Source organism: Neophocaena asiaeorientalis, unplaced genomic scaffold (genome assembly GCF_003031525.2).
Source record: "Neophocaena asiaeorientalis asiaeorientalis breed wild unplaced genomic scaffold, Neophocaena_asiaeorientalis_V1.1 scaffold239, whole genome shotgun sequence".
Lineage (NCBI taxonomy): Eukaryota > Metazoa > Chordata > Mammalia > Artiodactyla > Phocoenidae > Neophocaena > Neophocaena asiaeorientalis.
In genome coordinates, this window is record NW_020175103.1 from 371,963 (window position 1) to 389,315 (window position 17,353).

The 17,353-nt window shown below is 41.0% G+C and overlaps 5 non-coding genes across 5 annotated transcripts; 4 read left to right on the forward strand and 1 right to left on the reverse strand.

The window, feature by feature from the left end:
- Positions 1-2,594: 2,594 nt before the first annotated feature.
- On the forward strand, positions 2,595-2,667 carry TRNAF-GAA (transfer RNA phenylalanine (anticodon GAA)). The gene has a single exon. It is a non-coding gene; the product is annotated as a tRNA-Phe (tRNA).
- A 3,291-nt stretch (positions 2,668-5,958) lies between these two features.
- Positions 5,959-6,030, forward strand: TRNAA-UGC (transfer RNA alanine (anticodon UGC)). The gene has a single exon. It is a non-coding gene; the product is annotated as a tRNA-Ala (tRNA).
- Positions 6,031-9,802: 3,772 nt separating this feature from the next.
- TRNAK-UUU (transfer RNA lysine (anticodon UUU)) lies at positions 9,803-9,875 on the reverse strand. Its single transcript has one exon. It is a non-coding gene; the product is annotated as a tRNA-Lys (tRNA).
- A 1,184-nt stretch (positions 9,876-11,059) lies between these two features.
- On the forward strand, positions 11,060-11,132 carry TRNAR-CCG (transfer RNA arginine (anticodon CCG)). Its single transcript has one exon. It is a non-coding gene; the product is annotated as a tRNA-Arg (tRNA).
- Positions 11,133-14,933: 3,801 nt separating this feature from the next.
- On the forward strand, positions 14,934-15,005 carry TRNAA-AGC (transfer RNA alanine (anticodon AGC)). The gene has a single exon. It is a non-coding gene; the product is annotated as a tRNA-Ala (tRNA).
- The last annotated feature ends 2,348 nt before the right edge of the window (positions 15,006-17,353 follow it).

The following is a 17,353-nucleotide window of genomic DNA, read 5'->3' on the forward strand; positions in this document are numbered from 1 at the left end:
GCATTTACACACATTTTAATCTCTGTATTGAGACACTCATGTGTAGCTGATATTTTAATTTCCACATTGCTTTCTAATTCCTTTCCTTATGTTCCCAGATCAGCCTTTCCCCAGCATAGGCTGATGCTTGGTCTGGTGGGGGGCTAGGTGCATGGCTGGGGCTAAAGCCCTGAGTAGATAGAGAAATGCTGGGGGGAGAAAGAATCAGTAAGAGAATCTAAAATATTTTTAGTGGAAGTCATCCAAAGACTTGCATCCGAATTTCCACTCACACCAAATTTTGGCTAAAGGCAAAAAGCTCGACCCTTTCAGAATTGGAGATTGAGATTTCAGAACCTGTCCAGATATACACAGGGGTTTATTAAAATTCACTGAGCAGCTGGTTCTTGGGTGCTGCCCTTTCCTCATTCCAGAGATTATTATTTCTGAAAGCCCCTGAAATTGTTTCTATTTTGTTTAACAAAAGGAGTCCTATGTCCTGGCACTGTTCACTTCTTATAAAAATTTCCTAATGCTCACAGATAGGTAAAAAAACAATTCTTAGCCAGGCACCAGTCTGCAGACCACAATCTGAAAAGCACTAATGAAGAGATAAGATGTACTGGAGGTGATGAGGTATCCAAGGAGATCCTTTTTCTTCTTTTCTTGTTATTTAAATTGAGGCTTAATTAATGTAAACAAAAATGCATGAAATTTAATGATTCAGCTTGATGGGTTATTACATATGCATACACCCATGTAACCAACAGCTCTGGCAAAGATACGTGATTTTTCAGCCCCCAGCTGCTTCCTTGTGCCTCATCCCAATCACTGCCACTCTCTGACCTCTATCACCATAGATTACTTTTTCTTGCATTTTGAAATAATACAAATAGAATCATACAGTATGTACTCATTTGAGTGTGGATTCTTTCACTCAATGTTTTAAAAGTTGGATATATCCATATTATTGCTAGTAGCAGCAGTTCTTTTTCAGTGCTTGGTAATACTCCATTGTGTGAATACTGTGCATCACAACTTTTTCATTCGTTTTTCTGTCAATGTACATGTAGAGTGCTTCTAGTTTGGGGCTGAAATGTCTAATGTGGTCACTAGCATTCCTATATTTGTCTTTCAAGGGAAATACTCATGCATTTCTCTTGGGTATAAATGCAGCTGTGGAGTTTTGGGGGCATAGCTTACATGTATATTTAGATTTAGTCAGTGTTTCCAAATAGTTTCCCAATGTGTGTGCACCGGTTTACGGTCTCATCAGCAGTTGTGTGAGTGAGTATTCCAGTTGCTCCACGTTCTCAGCAGCACTTGATATTGTCAGTTCTCTTAAGGTAATTGATTCTGGTGAAGAGAAGTATTATTTCATTTGGTTTTTAAATCTACATTTCCCTCATAGCAAATTATGTTGGGCACCTTTTAAATTGCTTATTGGCTATTTTGGGTATCCTCTTTTTGTGAAGTGCATGTTAATTTGCTCTTTCTTAATGAGATTTTAGTCTTTTTCTTAGTGTTTTGTAGAAGTTCTTCACAGATAATGGTCTTTCGTAAAACATAAGTGTTGAAATATCTTCTCTCAGACTGTAGTTCATCTCTTCTTAAGAAGGAGAGGACTTGAAAAATTTTGTAAGAATAGGAAAGAGAAAAAGAGAGAGAGGTTGAAGTCAGAAAAAAAAAAGTTCCATCTGGAAATCTTTCCTGGTGGTTGCAGAAAAAACGCCTCCAGGCAGTTTGCTGGGGCGGGAACCTCGGAAAGCGCTGATAGGATTAAATGTGTTAAGAGCAGAAACGGTGCTATCTGGCTTGCGACCCTTACATTTCTCCTAGTGTAGCAGCTTAAGAGGATACAGTCTAGAGGTTTAAGAAATGAGTAGGATTTGAGGCAGTGGCTTTTCTATCTGGCCAACTACCGTATCTTTGAAGACCCCCCTCAGAAATATGGTTACTATTTCAAAGATGATCTTCACGACCTTTCTGTCGTGAGAGGTGTAGTTCAGTGGTGGTTTATCGTTTCCTTACGAGAGGGCTGGAAACCATACACGTGCATCTATTTTTCTCCCTTTACGCTTTGCTTGCTCACACGGAAATAGACACATTATCCGATGGATTGCCTTTAAATGCTTCCGGTTTCTACTCTCTGTGTCTCCGCACTAACAACCACGTGTCAGCACAAGGAAGACAAGGGAAAGGAAGTGACTAGAAGAAAAGAATTGGCTCCTTCCGGATTTCCTCAAGCCGAAGCAAGAAGCCCGTCTCCATATTAACGTGCCCAATAATCCTTTTAGCCTTGTCATTGAAGAGCAAGAAAGAAAAAGAACCGAAAGTCGAGGCTCGATAATTTCATTTTGAATTGCCTTAGTTTTCTGAGCTGTCTTTGAGTAGTGGAGTAGCCGAATCCATTTCTCCCCCTATACTTCCCTCCTCCTCTACCAACCCATCCAGTCTCCTAAAACTGGATCCTATTTTTAGACATGGATTTCAGGGGAGCCCATATACTTTGGGGCGAACGAATGGGTGATGTTGAACAAAATAAAAGTAGACTGGCCCCCACAAATGAAAACTTTAAATTTTGAGAGAACAGCTAAGCTAAGCGTTCCCAGGTGGCCGAAATAGCTCAGTTGGGAGAGCGTTAGACTGAAGATCTAAAGGTCCCTGGTTCGATCCCGGGTTTCGGCAGTGGTGTTTTACTGTGGTGTAATTTATTAACCCGTTACACGACAGTTATGCCCCAATTCCCAAAATCCATATATAACTACAATTTTTACGGCAAGCGCGATCAAGGTGTGTGTGTGTGTGTGTGTGTGTGTGTGTGTGTGTGTGTGTGTGTGTGTGATGCACTTACAATTCATTTCTGCCTTTATGTTGTGTGTGTGCGTGTGATCTTTTTAATCACAAGAATTGTTGTTGGTGGTGGTGGGGAAACCTGAAGAAAAAAGAACTACTACACTGTGTAAGTGTATATATGTGGGTGTGGTATATGCAAGGAAAAATTTCCAATCAGAAAATATTGGTTTGTATTTTGAGTCCACCCCGTTTTTAAACTGCTAGAATAAGGAGCTTTGTTGAACATCATTGAACTTTTAAACAATTACAAGAACATGCAGAGTTTTCTTTTTGACAAGACATTCATTCCTTCAGCCTTCCACACCTGTCTAGAATTTGCACATCTTAAGTTATTTCTGTTTTGTTATCCAGGAAAGAATGAGAATAAGAACTTCTTTAAGAATTATTCTCTTGAATTTTCACAAGGGGACCTAGAATACTGAAAAATGAAAGCAAATGGACAGCAAAGATGTCAAGATTCAGGTACCAATACCCCATTTTTTCCTTTTAATTTTGACTTTATTTCTTGAAACTCTTTGTTAGGGATAATAAGTCACTCTTGTGTCATTCTGAACTGTTTTCTTCTTTTCAAATTTCTGTGTCACTTTCATAGTGTCTGTTTTCCACCGACAACTCTTGGACACTTTGAAAGAAGAAAATAAAACACTATTTCAACATCAGAACTGCATCAAGTTGCAAATGGAAAATTGGTACAAACTGAGAAGCAACGTCAAGGTAGGGACATTCGCTGTACAGGAACTTGGCATTAGAAACTTATTCCATTAACAATCTATCCCTCCTCAATTCAGAAGCTTGCATTTTATTTCATTAAGAAGTATTTGATTGGACAAACAGCATCATTGAGTATTTTATTGCCTAACACAGTAATGATTCCTTTATATTCTGTTGAAGTGGGAGGTCTAGGGTAGTTCACAAAACATAATTAGCCTCACATTCAATATCTAAAAAATGAGGCTAATGATGTCTATGTAAAAAGGGATACTGTAAATACCAAAGGAGATCATGCAAGTGAATGCTTTGTGTCATGTCCACACATAGTAGGAAACTGGTAGACTGTGCTCTATATTCCTTGGTTCTGGTGTTCCCAGAACAGCATCTAAACATGTCATGTCTTCTGTAGCTAGGGATGTCAAATAGCAATATAATAAAGCCATAAATGAGTCACTTTTGTAACTTTACATTTTCTAGTAGTCACATAAAAAATAAAAATAAGTGGTCTTCATTGAAGAAGAATATTTAAATAACTTGGTATATCAAAAACATCATTTAAATAAATAGTCAATCAAAAAATTATTAGTGATATAGTTTACATTTTAAATATCATATTAAGTCTTTGAGGCCTGATATATATTTTACACTTACAGCACATCTCAATTTTTAAGTGTTCAATACTCAAAGTGGCTAGTGGCTACCATTTTGGACAGTGCAGGGTTCAAGATACACATCATAGATTTTCAGATTTTCTGAATTGAGTATATATGGCATGAGTGTGTTCTGTCACTCAATTTAGAAGTTTAATTCCTGATAAGAATTCTGTATTAAATGAATCCATAGTCTGAAGATGGCTATAGACTTTTTAAAAATTGAAGTATAGTTGATTTACAATATCATATTAGTTTCAGGTGTACAACATAGTTACTCAACAAGTTTTATAACTCTAAATATTTAATTTTTAAAATTCTCACTTTGTTCATGGGGCAAAAAGAAAAAAAAAGGCATACCTTATTATTATGGATTCCTGAGACCCCAATAGACATGCAGTTTTCACCAGGTGTAACACAAAATTATGACCAAGCAGTGTTTCTGAAAACCTTCCTAATATTGGAAAGCATCATAAACCTAATATTTTACCACATCAAACAGTCAAGATAATCCTCCTAAGCACTTCATGGGCTAAAAATTTCATGAGCCAACCGAAAGGACAGATCTGTCAGACAAACCATATTCTTTCAGCTTCAAAAGGAGCTCAATGTTATTTTATGAATATTGGCAAAATTCCATAAATGAGCAAACCAGAAGGAGAAAGGGTTAGCCACTGGAAATCTGGTGCCAGGAAATGGGTTCTCTTGCAGTCTTTTTATATATTTCAAAGAACACAGTCTTAACCACAATAAATCCCAGGGTTCAAGAGATGTCCGGGAGCAAATTTATTTTCCTACGAATATCACTAATGAGAATACTTTTCTGTCTTTATCCATCCTCCACATAGTTGTATCTACTGATCACTCACAAATCCAAACCTGGAGGCAGGGGTAATTGTGTGAGTTCACCATGTAACGTTCTCACAAGTGTGCACCACATAGATCTTGAATTTAACATGAGCAAGGCTTGCCCATCTTCTCTGTCTTCCAAACTTCCTCCCATTTCCAAAAGAATTTTTAAAACCTACCCCTTTTCTGCACTTTCTTCTGTTTGGTAATGACATAGCTTTTTTCCCTCCCTAAATAAGTGCATGAACAAACAAACAAACACATAAATAAATACTTTTTTTCCCCTTTATCCCTAATGTCTTGCGGCTATTTGTCTTTGGTCTCGCTCTCATAATTTAATATTCCTCTCCATCCCTGAAGCTGTTGTTTCATTCATGCCTTATGAATGCTTATGAAGAAGAGATTTTGGATTATTGGCGGGGCCTGCTAAATTAGCTGGGTGCCTAGATTAGAAGAGAAAAAGAGCCCCTTACATTGCAATGTTGAATGCATCGTTCTAGGGTTTTTTACTGCCTGTGGCTTTCCTCCATCAAATATGGTCCTTAATATTCCAATGGAGCAAACAACCAAGATCATGAAGCATTTTAGGCAGGAAAGAAGCTGAATTTCAATGGCCTTGTGTCTCAGGTTAAGACATATCTGGAGGAAATCAAAAGGTCCAAAAACTGGGACTTGATTTGATCTCTTGCCAAGCATAATAGGAGACCCCAACTATGTTTTAAAGCTATGGTGGCAACTTCTTTTGGTTATCTGACACGTTTCCAATCTTTTGCCTTCCACTTCAAGTTCTGTACTCAAAAGCATCAGTATCCTTCTTTGATTCCTCTACTGCCTAGACACCCAAGGATCCAGAGCCTCAGGAAATAAAATTTATTCCCAAAGAAGCATTAATTATCCAGAACTCTGTCAGGGAGGGGGTGTAGCTCAGTGGAAGAGCGCATGCTTTGCATGCATGAGGCCCCGGGTTCGATCCCTGGCATCTCCAACCCTTGGTTTCACTTTTCCCTCAAACCTCAAGGAATACAGATTTAGTTCTCCTAACCTTTTTTTCCCTCCTCTCTTGCTGTGAGCCTCGACCTCACCAAGACGACTTCAACAAGCAGAAGAAAGACAAAAAGGAAGTGGGAGAAAGAACGGGAGGCCAACAGGAACAGTCTCGAAATCTTGGCCCTGAGATTAAAGTCATGACAACCTACACACCGAACTATCTAGAGTTCAGCCTCTGAAAACCATTTCAAATTAAAAATACTTGGTTACTGCCTTACCCCTCTTATCTTCCATGTCTTGCATTCCAAGCTCAACACATTAAACAAACAACAACAACAAAAACACTCATACCTACGTATGAGTACGTAGCTATAGCTACGTATAGCTCAGATGGTGAAGTCTAAAGACAAAGGCGGTCCCTCTTTCTACCTTGCGCTCTTCTCCTACCACTAGCACGTGGGGATCCGGACACTGTAGCCTCCCCGCCGCGCGGTCTGAAACCTCCAATACCACCGGGATACACTAAAATCAGAAACTCAACCGCAGGACTTCTCTCAAGTGCTCCAACCACGGAAAGAGCAGCGAAGCTCTCTGAAAACCGCGACAGTCAGACAAAACGAAGGGGATCTTCCTTCGGGAAAGCGGTCTCAGCTCACTTCTTTTACCGGGAATGGGCCTGCTTGTTCCCCACGTACCCAGAGGAAGCGCAGCAGAGACGCGTAACTAACCGCCTCTCCGCCCATCTGAAACTAACGCCAACCTAAGCACTCGTCCACTTTTTTCCTCCTCCACCTTCCTGTGGCCGCTGAAGCCGCGGACTCCACGCCTGCCTGTCGTTATCGTTACCTGTATTCTGCTCTCGCACTAATCTCCCTCCTGGTGTTAACTTTCCCAAACATATCAGCCCACTCATCTTGGAGTCTCTAAAGCCGAGACTGCCAAACCTGGCTGACTTTCAGAATCATCGCGGGGAGCTTTTAAACAAGGTCGATTTCTGGCTTAGCCCATCAGAGATAAGTCAGAATTTCCTCCAAACCTAGTACCTGAGTTGACTGTCGGAACAAATTTTGGCTGAAGGTGGGAAGCGTCTCCCCTTTCCACAGGGACAATGGGATCTCAAGAACTAATTTGGCAAACGGCGAGTTCATTTTGCACATCGGGCCCAGCGGCTGAACCTCCCCCCTGGTGTTCTTTCATTCAAGAAAAGGATTCCGTATATACTAAGAGGGGCAGAAATCGATGCAGCATCCTGCTGTCTGTTCTTGTCCCCAACTTGGTCTCTGTGCATCTCAGAACTAGAGCTGCAAGAGCCCGGGAGACAAACCAATGCCGGATTTCCCAACCATGGTGCTGGCCCAGGCGTTGACAAGGGTATTGTTTTTATTAGTTTCTTCCTTCTGTTTGCCTTAGGTTTTTTTTTTTTTTTTTTTTTTTTTTTTAACATCTTTATTGGGGTATAATTGCTTTACAATGGTGTGTTAGTTTCTGATTTATAACAAAGTGAATCAGCTATACATATACATGTGCTCCCATGTGTCTTCCCTCTTGCGTCTCCCTCCCTCCCACTCTCCCCCTCCCACTGCCTTAGGTTTCTTCTGCTCTTTTTCCCCTTGGCTATCTCAGTGAAAACTTAGATGACTAACTTGTGATTTTTCTTTTCTTGTATGCACTGAGTGCTATAAATTTCCTTCTCAGTGCTGTTTTAATAAGTATCAGAAATTTTTAGTGCTGTCTTAATGTATCAGAAATTTTGATACATTGTATTTTTATTTCATTCTATTTATTTTTAAATCTCCATTGAGATTCCTCTTTATTCCGTGGGTTATTTAGAGCTGTGCTGTTTAGTTTCCAAGTGTTTGAATATCTGCCTCTTATCTTTCTGTGACTAATTTGCACTGTGGTCAGAGAACACACTGTATCTTTCAATTCTATTAGATTTGTTGAGGGTTATTCTATGTCCCAGGATATGTTCTATCTTGGAATACGTTCTGATGGATTTGAAAAGAATCTATACTCTGCTTGTATTGGATGAACCATTCTATGTTGATTGGATTCCGGTGGCTGATAGCATTTTCAAGTTTTTCTATATCCTTGATCATTTTCTGTTTAGTTGTTCCATCAGTTATTCTGAGAGAGACGTTGAAGTTTCCAACTATAATAGTGGATTTGCATATTTTATCTTTCAGTTTTATCAGATTTTTTTTTCCTTCACATATTTTGCAGCTCTGTTGTTTGGTGCATACGTATTTTGGATTACTATGCCCTTCTTGGTAGATGGGCACTTGTATCATTATATGATGTCCTTCTCTGCCTCTGATCATTTTCTTTGTTATGAAACTGACTTTATTTGACATTAATATAGCTACTCCTGCTGTCTTTTGATTGATGTTTGCATGACATGCCTTTTTTTTTTTTTATCCTCCTAACTTCAAACTGCCTATATATTTACAGGTTATATTTGAGGTGAATTTTTTTGTAGACAGACAGCATATAGTTTGGTCATGTTTTCTAATCTACCCTGTGAGTTTAATTAGTTCACTTAGACTATTTACATTTAATGTAATTATTGGTATGTAGGGCTTAAGTCCGGCATTTTATTTTTTTTGTTTTCTGTTTGTTCTCTGTTATTCTTATTGTTCTCTTCTCTCTTTTTTTGTTGCCTTTTTATGGACTACTTGTATATATTTTGGAATTCCATATTCATTTATCTATACTATTTTTTATTGTATCTTTTTGTATAGATTTTAAAAAGTCATTACTGTAAGAATTCCATTATAGATATTTAACTTAGACTGTACTGGTGTCACCATTTTACCAGTTCATGTGAAATGTAGCAGCCTTACCTCCCTTTCTGTCACTTTACTATTCCTCACTTGTAATATGATTGTCTTAACTATTTCTTTCACATACATTTAGACAGTGTTATACTTTTGCTTCAACTTTCAAACATAATTTTAAAAGCTCAAAACAAGGAAAGTGTATTGTACTTACCATGTTTTTTTGCTTACCATGTTTTTTTTCTTCCTTCCTGATATTCAATATTCCTTCTCTATCATTTCCTTTCTGTTTGGAGAACTTACTGTAGTCATTCTTTTAAGGTAGTTCTCTGGCAGCGAATTATCTTAGTATTCCTTTATCTGAGAATATATTGATTTTCTTTTCATTCCCGAAAGATATTTTCTCTGGATATTGTATTCTGGATTGATAATTCTGTTCTTTTTTTTTTTTTTTTTTATAATTCTGTCCTTTAAGCACTTGGAAAATGTTGTACCACTCTTTCTGACCTCTATGGTTTCTGATGAGATAGATAGCCGCTGTCATTTGAATTGTTTCTCTATATGGGTAAAGTGCCATGTATCTCTGGTTTCAAGATCTTTCTCTCCCTTTGTTTTTAAGAGTTCAGAAGTCTTGGTTGATTTTTTTTCCCCAGTCAACTGATGAAAGAGACTCTCTTCTAAAAACCACATAAAATCCATGTCTTCAGGTTAGCAATCCCTATTCCAAATGGCTTCCCAAGACTGTCCCTTGGGGTTGGTAAATTTATCATGTAATCATTTCACACCTATAAAGCAACCACATAAAATCCAAATCTTCAGGTCAGCAATCCCTATTCCAAATGACTTCCCAAGATTGTCCCTTGGGGTTGGTAAATTTATCACTTAATCGTTTCACACCGATAAAGCAATGAGCAAAGTTTCAATCAGTGTAAAATCAGGATATCATTTCCCCCTAACTCTTCCTGTATGAATAAAGATAAAACAGAGGCAGGACGCCTGAACAGGGACTTGAACCCTGGACCCTCAGATTAAAAGTCTGATGCTCTACCGACTGAGCTATCCAGGCCCACAGTGTTGGCTCTTCCCATAGTATCTTATCTATCTTCACACATTTGGACAATTCGTTTTATCCTTCATGTATTAGTTCCCAAGTCAGATTTCTTGGATTTTCCTCATTGCTAAGAAGATTCTGTTTGAGAGAGATGTTATAATCGTTAGGAACATTTTCCTTCCTCTTCTCTTCTTTGTCTTCCTTCTCTAGGTTTTCAGAACCAGAGATGCTGCATCCCCTAGACAAAGCATTGCCAAGTTTCAGACTACATTGCTAGACAAAGAGGGTTTCATTTCTTGCCACGTACCCCACCTAAATTTCTCCAGGCAACACTCACACTATTTCTGTTTCTCTCTCTCCGCATTGTCTTGTACATATTTCTTGCAGCCTTTATAGACAGAGGGAAAGAGAGTTGAAGGAGGAGGAATTTGAAGATGCAAGAAAGTGTTCCATAATGGGTCCCTTTCTGTTGATGGATGAAATTGCCCCCAAACATTCCTTGGGCAAGGGAGTTTTGGTGCTGGCTGATGGGAGGGTGGGAACCAGGTGGAACAGCTCATGCTGGCCAGGCATTCTGCCCAACATGGTGTGGATTTACATTCTTCAGCTTCTACTGGAGCCAGTAGCTCTCCAAACAGGAAAACAACAAGGGACCATTATCCAATCTATGCTTCTCATTGAACCCATTTCGAGAAGGAAAGGGGTTTAACTAAAACAATTTCATAGGAAACAGCAGAAGGCATTTTCTTGGTCTAACCAGACTCATTCAGTCCAGGCCCTAGCTCTTACCCTCCACTGCTCCTGTTTGAGCTTACAGATTTTTCTCCCTGGAGGATGCGCCATTGTATCTTTGAGATGGAACAGGTCAGAACGTACCAAACTCTGAAGCTCCCTCTCCTTACACTATCATCATCCCTGCATTGCAGACTTTAGTTCTTGGCTCATATTTCTCCACTGAACTTGCATCATCATTAACTTGCATCAGACTTAGGTAAGAAAGCCTTCAAAGGCTGTGTCACTTCTGATCGCCTCACCGTTTATTAATTTTAAGTAATTGTTGTCAGGAACTTGATGCAGTTTTATTCCCTTTGGGGCAGGAATGTTATTAATGAGATCTTCTTTCCAATGAAGTTAGAAATTTGAAAACAGAAACCTACCACGTTTTAGCTTTCAGGTTTGAAAACAGGTAATCACCAACTGGCTACGTGGCCTAATGGATAAGGCATCTGATTCCGGATCAGAAGATTGAGGGTTCGAGTCCCTTCGTGGTCGCTTGCTTATTGCTAGGCAAGAAACGGAATCCTTTTCATTTGACTTTCTAAGGGCTGACCTTGAGAAGAAAACCTGAAATGAGGCAAGAGTCTTAAAAAACCAAAATTAGTATGCCCACTAATTACCAATACCTTGCGTTTTGTCATTGGCATCTAATCACCAGATAATACCCAGTAGTGAAATACTAATGCATGTATAGTTATTGATACCATAATGACCCTGGATTTTCTGGCTCAGAATCCTTCTCTAGAACTGGTAGACAGTGGCCAAGAAAAGGATAGGAAGGGGAAGAAAAGTTGACTGCAAACATTTCTCTGGAGAAAGCTGGGTTTCAAAGAGTTTCTATCTAAGAGTTAAGAATATGTGCTTGGAGGGCTAGGGGAGATACTAAACCCTGAACATGCACTTGCAGTCTGGACCCTCATAGTGAGAGTCTGATGCTTGTCAACTGAACTATCCAGCTCAGGAATTCAACTTATCCTGAGAATTTATTCAAAGCTAATAAGTGGATTATTCTCTAACCTTTCTATTTGCCTTCGTTATAAATACAGGGCACCAATATTTAAGAAATTCACCTGGCAGAGGGATCCTCCTTCTACATTCAGCATAGCTTCCTACTTAGCAAATCTGAACAAACTTGCAACAGGTAGAGATTGAATCAGTAATCAAAAACCTTCCAACAAAGTAAAGTCCAGGAGCACAGGCACATTCAGCTAAACTGCAAGACATAAGATTAACACACAAAATAAGTTGTTTTTCCCTACACTAGCAATGAACAATCTGGAAAGGAAATTTAAAAAGCAATTCCATTTACAATAGCATCTGAAAAAATAAAATACCTAGGAAAAATTTAACCAAAGAGGTGAAAGACTTGTACACTGAAAACAACAAAACATTGCTGAAAGTAATTGAGGAAGAGGGGTACGGAATTTCAGTGGGAAGCATCTCTGTTCCTCCATCTACTGTCTTTTTCATGACTCAAAAATTATGAGACTCAACAAAAATGTCTGTCAGGTTCTTTATTTTCCCTCTTTTTTCCATCTTTTTTCCCTGTACTGAAGGTGATCTTCCTCTTAATGTTGGGTTAGGCCTCTTTTTCTTAACTGTTTTCTTTTTTTTTTTTTCTTTTTTGGCTTCATAGTGTGGATTGCAGGGATTGACCCTGCATCCTTAGCAGTGAAAGTGCAGAGTCCTAACCACTGGACCGCCAGGGAATACCCTAGGCCTCTTTTATCCCATCTTCCTTTTACCAAAACAACCACCCTATGTGGAACCAAGGTCTATGGAATAGAACTGGAACAGCTGTAAAGGCAATGCACTGAAGCATTGGTTTTCTTTTCGTATGAGCGGGGAAATCATGAGAAAATGAATGAAAAGGTGCAAGAAGGATTGGGTTACAGAGTAAAGAACACACATGGAATTACAGGGGTTTTACTCAAGACCTTGTATGTGGAAGGCACCTGCTTAACACTAAAAATCACCTTGCCCTAGAAATTCTTCATAACATATCAGTGCCATTTTTGGATGGTTTTGAGAAACCTAAAAGTTGGCAAGGGAAAGTCCACTGAGATAAATTTCACCAATGTAAAAATCATTAAACCAGATCCTCTCTTGTATCTCTGGTCCAATATTCTGGAACAGAAAAAGCATATTAGGCAAAACTAAGGAAATCTGAATAGATTGTAGATTCCATTTTTAAAAATGTATCAATTTGAGTTCATTAACTTGGCAAATGTATCATCCTACTGTAAGCGGTTAACAATATGGGAAACTGAGTGCAGGGTATAGGGGAACTCTCTGTAATGTCCTCTCCATTTTTCTCTATATCTACAACTGTTCTAAAGTTCAACTCTTTTTATAAAATAAAATGATCTCTCTTTTAGATACACAAGAGAAGAGAGCATTTAAAAGGATTTAGAGCAAAGGTTTTGCTGCAGAGTGAATGCATTTCTAACAGGGCTCTTGTACCGGTTAGCGCCCACATTCAACAGGAGGGTGATTTATAGGACCTATGCCACTGTCTGATTTCTATGATGATTTTAAATAACATTCAACAGAGGCTAAAACAAAAGAATAAGCATGTGATTAGTAACGTGCTCCAAACGAAAGCTGGCTTCAGTAGGCTTTTGTGTATGTATGTATACATGAAATTATGCGGAAAGTGAAAGAGTCTACACCAGAACCGGGTCGTGAATCCTGGGTCCTCAGACTAAGGGCCTGATGCAGTCCAATTGGGCTACCCAAGAGTACGAAGGTTTCAGTAAGAATCTATTCAAACCAAAAACGTTTAGTCACTGCTTAACCTTTTCCTTCCACTCTTTCCCTTGTATTTTCAAGCCAAACATGCTAAAAACTAGTTGATGGCAGTTGAAATGACCAAACACAAAACTGCGTTTGGAATTTGTTTCTAAACTCAATGCTGCATCCGGATACGTATAACGTCGACTTTCTAAAATCTCTAATACCGGGGTCTACTGCTCCAGAGATATGCAACCACAGGCGCGCCCTTGAAAATGCTCAGCCTGTGTTTGCCGTGACAGAAAGTGGAGCAAGGCACTCTCAGAGTCACAAAATCTTGGGCAAAACGGGACGTATCTTTTTGTGGGACACACGCTTTCAAATCACTTACCTTAGGAAGGAGCCTTCTCTTCCCGAGGGCCTGCAGAAAGTGTAGCAGAAATGCCGGGATTGGTCACTTTCTACCTCCGAGCCTCTCCATTGAGACCCATCTCCAAACTAGTCCTCTTCTATCTTCTTCCTCTGCTGCCTCTTTTCTTCCCCTTCATTGGCTTCATCCTTTTCCCTTCCGAGAACCAGGCCACTCTCCCTTCTCCAACACCTCTTCTGCTTATTCCACTTCCCAGCCTCTCGTCTTTCTAGCATGGTGATAGTATAACCCATCCCGGTCGGTACCTGTCCTCTCCTCCCCATTCCCTCTCCTGACAGAAGGTTTAGGATTTTATCCAAAAATCTTACCTAGCTTAACAGTCGCACCAATGTTTGCCTAAAGTTGGGAGGTGTCGACGTTCTGCGCCCTGGGTACTGATGAAATTTTCAGACTTGTCCAGGCATAGGGAAGGTTTACAGACAGCGAATTGGTTTCGCAGGTTGCGCGCAGCTTCCCTTGCGCTCTCCTCCTTGCGCAAATAATGTGATGCTGTAACAACAGGAGCGCCCACATTTCTACTCTTACCTCTGTCTGCCGCCACTCTTGTGTTGTCTGCAAAACCAGAGCGAAAGCGTCGCCGTAACAAAGCCGCTGTCACGTCCCGAGTCCAGATGCCGAATGCAGTGGTTTGCAAGAGCACGCAAGACTGCCTGAGACACATACTTGTCGCTCTTTGTTTCGGTCAAGTATTGTGAATTGATTCACCTCTTGTCTTAACTTCACACCTGGACCTACATTCCCTCGGCTGCACTCACGGAGCGCGCCTTTGTATCCCCAGCACTACGTTTTGCATTTTTGGCAGCTTCGTGGGCAGAGGAGCACTTTCTAAAGAAGGGAGAATCTAAAGACATAACAGAAGATTCAGTTCTGGGACTCTCCCTCGTGGTGGACTAGAACCGACACAAGAGGCAGTTGACTAAAAGTTCGTGATGGGGAGGAGGATTGTGGGAAGACCTAAGGGTTTTTCGGTCCAGAATGCATTTCTCTTTTTCCTGCCCTAGCTGTGAGACAGGAGTCAGTCCAGAGGTTTCAGAAACAGAGGAACTGAACATAATGGACTTTGGCTTGCCAACATCGTCATATAGTGATAAATAAATAACGTGGGACAATAGGTAAATGAACTTACGGTGTGGGGGGGTGTAGCTCAGTGGTAGAGCATGTGCTTAGCATGCACGAGGCCCTGGGTTCAATCCCCAGCACCTCCATTTGTCCTCAACTCCCTCACAGCTGAGGTCCTTCTCGGTTTTCTTTGTGTAGACCTTAACTTTTGTATCCTTCGGTTAATCATGTGACTATGGGCCTTGACATTCCTTGGATCTCCCAACCTGACTACTTCAGTACAATAAAGCCAGGAACCAAGTTAAGTACAGAAACTGCTCACTCAGAATCAGTCTCCTGAAGGCGGAGCACCGAGTATGCCACGTAGGGTCCATTCTCCTTTGCTGCATTTTTTTCATTATTATTAAGAAGCAGGGAAGAAAAAGACAGACTGAAAGAGAAAAGGGGGAAGGGGGCCTTTGGGAAAATTCTTTTAGATTACCCCTCCCACCTCCCACCCCGTCTTCCTCTCAGCTGGTTTGTGTCAATGGACAGGCTGCAGGCTCCAGAGGAAATTTTCCTTCTCCTTTTCCTTTCCCCACTCGCCCCTGCGCTTTCACCACACACCGAACCTTGGTTGGGCAGCAAAAGGTCGGTCCAATCACCAACCATGGAGCGCTGTGTTCCCAGGTTTTTCTCGGTGAAGGAGTGTTTAAGATACTGTCCGTGGGAAAGACGCTTCTCACGAAACTCAGAGGCTTCCAAAATCCGTAGTTGAAAAAGTTATTTCCAGTGTTGGAAAGGGCAGCTAGCCTCTCTCAAAGCCAGACTCGGGCAAAAAAGGTTGCTCCTTCCTGTGGCACAAACGCTTTTAAGCCCGCTTCCCTTAGGAGGAAGATAACCTTCTGGTTTCCTGCATCCCTAGAGGGAGCAGAGGAGACAGAGGCAACGCGGGCGCAAATTACCTCCCGGGCCAACCAAATAGTGGTTATCGTAAGGACCTAGTCCCAAGCCTTCTTTCGCCCTTTCCTCTTTTAGTTCCTCCTCCCCAACCGCAGCCACCTGCCTCCTCCTACCCCACCCCACCCCCATCCACTTTCTTCATCACCTTCTGCTTCACCTTCTCCTTCACTTTCCCTTCCCGTCTCTCCTTTCATTCTGTTTCACCACTTCCTCCAGGCTAGTTGTTTCCAAGCAGCTCACTTCAGTTCCCGCAGCTCCACTTTCTTGATTAACAGTTCTCAAACCTGGATGATCAAAAAAATCATCTGGGGAGGCATTTCCATCCTATAGATCTCCACAGCACCCCCCCATCCCGTGATTCTGAGTGCACTCAGGAGCTACAAGGTAGAAATGGGCATATGTATATTTACAAAGTTATCCGACGGTTTCCCAGCTTCGGGAACATTGCATTCTAGTCTAAAACCTTTTATCTCTGTGTTGGTGAGTTGCTTCAGGCTGCCTATATTATTCATCAAGTTACTTTTAAAAGTCGTTTCGCCTCTGAGCGACCACTTCAGCGACTTTCCAGAGCCAACTAAGCCTCATTCGGGCTTTTTTTTTTTTTTTATTTGAAGGGGAGGAGCAGAGGAGGAATGGAAGAGTTGATATATATGTAATTGATTCCGATATTCAGGAAAATACAGATTTCCCACTCGTGAGAAAAAGTAAAAGAGAAGACACAATGATTTAGGATTACTCCTAAAACTCACCTTTGGTCACCACAGATTTTGGCAACAGGAGGAAAGTGTCTATTCCTTGCATCTCTGTGATGGCTAAGGTTTGAGTATTTGTCCAAGAGCATCGGGTTGGAGTGGGAAGGTTCTTATAAAAGTTTAATTTGCTTCGCCGTTCTTGCTTAGCCTCCGAAGTGTCTCCCTTAAGCGTCATTGTGGATCTCAGAAACAGAACTGCACAGTCCCCAAGACAAAGCCACTGAGGTGCAGGGCTCCAGAGTTTGGAGTTTCGCTGGGCTCAAGAGTTTGCTAGAGTGACCTGTTTCCTCTTTCCAGCTGGATCTAAATTCCCCAGGGAAGTTTTCAGGTTCTACTCCTTTGCACCCTTGTTCTAGCATTTCCAGCTGGGGTTGACAGCCAGAAGCATTAGAGGTGCAGGCCCCCCCCCCCCGATGTGATGACGTGGGATCTGCCTTCTGGTGGAGGCCACCAGGAGAAGGAATTCAGAGTTCCAGCCTGAAGCCACTTGAGTTAACATGGGCTATGCATGGCCATGGCTGAGGATTCACAGCCCTAGGGTTTAGATACTCCCTTCTCCTGGAAAAATGGATCCAAAATATGTATTCCCTCATGGGTTACAGTGGCCAGGGTACTGTTCTTTACGGGGACTTCTGATGTCTCATGGCTTTTGACAGCTGCCTGAGAGATTCCCTAAGGCAGAAGGAGGGCTCCATGCTAAATACAGTGAGGCTGTAAAGAGCAAAAGGAGTAATGTCCTGAGAATCCGTGTTTAGCAAAATGGAAAAAGGTGGTCTAAGCTGTTTTTCACTGCTTCGTCT